At 49.1% G+C, this 2,500-nt stretch overlaps 5 non-coding genes across 5 annotated transcripts; 4 read left to right on the top strand and 1 right to left on the bottom strand.

The window, feature by feature from the left end:
- Nucleotides 1-66: 66 nt before the first annotated feature.
- trnae-uuc (transfer RNA glutamic acid (anticodon UUC)) lies at nt 67-138 on the top strand. The gene has a single exon. It is a non-coding gene; the product is annotated as a tRNA-Glu (tRNA).
- Nucleotides 139-263: 125 nt separating this feature from the next.
- Nucleotides 264-350, top strand: trnay-gua (transfer RNA tyrosine (anticodon GUA)). Its single transcript is given in 2 exon segments — nt 264-300; nt 315-350. It is a non-coding gene; the product is annotated as a tRNA-Tyr (tRNA).
- A 115-nt stretch (nt 351-465) lies between these two features.
- trnae-cuc (transfer RNA glutamic acid (anticodon CUC)) lies at nt 466-537 on the bottom strand. The gene has a single exon. It is a non-coding gene; the product is annotated as a tRNA-Glu (tRNA).
- A 379-nt stretch (nt 538-916) lies between these two features.
- On the top strand, nt 917-989 carry trnar-acg (transfer RNA arginine (anticodon ACG)). The gene has a single exon. It is a non-coding gene; the product is annotated as a tRNA-Arg (tRNA).
- A 1,384-nt stretch (nt 990-2,373) lies between these two features.
- On the top strand, nt 2,374-2,445 carry trnae-uuc (transfer RNA glutamic acid (anticodon UUC)). Its single transcript has one exon. It is a non-coding gene; the product is annotated as a tRNA-Glu (tRNA).
- The last annotated feature ends 55 nt before the right edge of the window (nt 2,446-2,500 follow it).

The following is a 2,500-nucleotide window of genomic DNA, read 5'->3' as shown; positions in this document are numbered from 1 at the left end:
ATATTCTTAAAGAAGGGGGTGGTCGCACACTAAAAGCCAAAGGGCCTGCTAGTGGCACGAGGAAGTTCCCATATGGTCTAGCGGTCAGGATTCCTGGTTTTCACCCAGGCGGCCCGGGTTCGACTCCCGGTATGGGAAGTTTGTGTTGTCTTTGCTTCATTTATGGAAACAGACAGGACGTGTCTCTGTGCCTCTAGCACTTTTAGCCAGCAGGCGCAGCTCACGAAACCTGATAGGTTTAGGTTCTGTCCGCAGCCGGTGTGCCTTCGATAGCTCAGCTGGTAGAGCGGAGGACTGTAGGTGGCAAATTGGGAATCCTTAGGTCGCTGGTTCGACTCCGGCTCGAAGGAGGTCTTTTTCACACGCAAACATTTAATTGGCCATGCTTCTCGACGAGGCCGTCAGCGCTTGAGTGTGTAGTCCGCCTTTTTGCAATCACGACTGCTACAAGAGGGCAAAAGCTCATTCCCTGACCGGGAATCGAACCCGGGCCGCGGCGGTGAGAGCGCCGAATCCTAACCACTAGACCACCAGGGAAGGGTTGCTCACTCTTTCCCATCAAGCCTGGCTGTGTGCCTCTACCACATTTTGCAGCAACTGCTCAAGCAGGGCCACTAACACTTGAATTTTCCTCCAGGAGAGGAGATGTCTCTGACCCTGGATAACAGATCTTCCACTGAGAAAGTGCCACAGGATCTGTGGGAATATCCTAACAACACCACAACTTGCCATAAAAACAAAGCAACCGAGATCCCCAACATGTGACGCCTCCATCTCAAAGCTTTTTATAGCAGACCCCTCATTGGACCCCTTCCAGACGTTGGCTCCAGGCCTGTTAATGGCATGAGATAAACTAGGTGTTATGTCAGGCCTCTGAACAGTCAGACACCGACAAGCCATCCGCCCACTCGTTGGTGGGCCAGTGGCGCAATGGATAACGCGTCTGACTACGGATCAGAAGATTCTAGGTTCGACTCCTGGCTGGCTCGCACACCCTGTTTTGCTTCGCTGCCAGCCCATAGCCACTTTATCATTTCCTTTTATTAGCCCATCATTTTTGTTATTATTATTATTATTATTGGATTAGTTGAATAATATTTTAAATTGACAGTCCAACAATAGGCTGCTTTGTCAGTGGGATAACGGTTTCCATGAAATACCATGCGTCTTTTCAGATGCATTGCATGGGTACTGTCACAAGGACCTTGCTTTGCGACCAGTTTATAGTGTCTCTTATGCCAGCACAGGACTGGGAGGACACTGAACCCCATGGGCGAGGCAAATGAGAGCTCCCTCCAATGAGCCTGATGAAATCAAATTCAGTAAACAATCTCTTCAGCTCATTCCCATATTCTTAAGGAAGGGGGTGGTCGCACACTAAAAGCCAAATGGCCTGCTCGAGGCACGAGGAAGTTCCCATATGGTCTAGCGGTCAGGATTTAAGCAGGGTAGGGCCTGGTTAGTGCTTGGATTGGAGACCGCCTGGGAATACCAGGTGCTGTAAGCATTATTGTTTAAAAAAAAAAAAAAAAAAAAGAGTCAATGAAATGTTTCAAAAATGCTAAATTGTCTCTTTTTTTCCTCAAAATGCCTGAAATAGTCTCTAAAAAAAAAAAGTGGTCAGGATTCCTGGTTTTCACCCAGGCAGCTCAGGTCCTGGTTTGCTCACTCTTTCCCATCAAGCCTGACTGTGTGCCTCTACCACATTTTGCAGCAACTGCTCAAGCAGGGCCACTAACACTTGAATTTTCCTCCAGGAGAGGAGATGTCTCTGACCCTGGATAACAGATCTTCCACTGAGAAAGTGCCACAGGATCTGTGGGAATATCCTAACAACACCACAACTTGCCATAAAAACAAAGCAACCGAGATCCCCAACATGTGACGCCTCCATCTCGAAGCTTTTAATAGCAGACCCCTCATTGGACCCCTTCCTGACGTTGGCTCCAGGCCTGTTAATGGCATGAGATAAAGGTGGTGGGTCAGTGGCGCAATGGATAACGCGTCTGACTACGGATCAGAAGATTCTGGGTTCGACTCCTGGCTGGCTCGCTCACCCTTTTTTGACAGTCCAACAATAGGCTGCTTTGTCAGTGGGATAACGGTTACCATGAAATACCATGCGTCTTTTCAGATGCATTGCATGGGTACTGTCACAAGGACCTTGCTTTGCGACCAGTTTATAGTGTCTCTTATGCCACCACTGGACTGGGAGGACACTGAACCCCCTGGGCGAGGCAAATGAGAGCTCCCTCCGATGAGCCTGATGAAATCGAATTCAGTAAACAATTCCTTCGGCTCATTCCCATATTCTTAAAGAAGGGGGTGGTCGCACACTAAAACCCAAAGGGCCTGCTAGTGGCACGAGGAAGTTCCCATATGGTCTAGCGGTCAGGATTCCTGGTTTTCACCCAGGCGGCCCGGGTTCGACTCCCGGTATGGGAAGTTTGTGTTGTCTTTGCTTCACTTATGGAAACGGACAGGACGTGTCTCTGTGGCT

The sequence above is a fragment of the Pimephales promelas genome, chromosome 5 (assembly GCF_988280905.1).
Source record: "Pimephales promelas chromosome 5, fPimPro1.hap1.1, whole genome shotgun sequence".
Lineage (NCBI taxonomy): Eukaryota > Metazoa > Chordata > Actinopteri > Cypriniformes > Leuciscidae > Pimephales > Pimephales promelas.
Note: the sequence above shows the minus strand (reverse complement) of the source record. Positions and strands in the feature narration are given on the sequence as shown.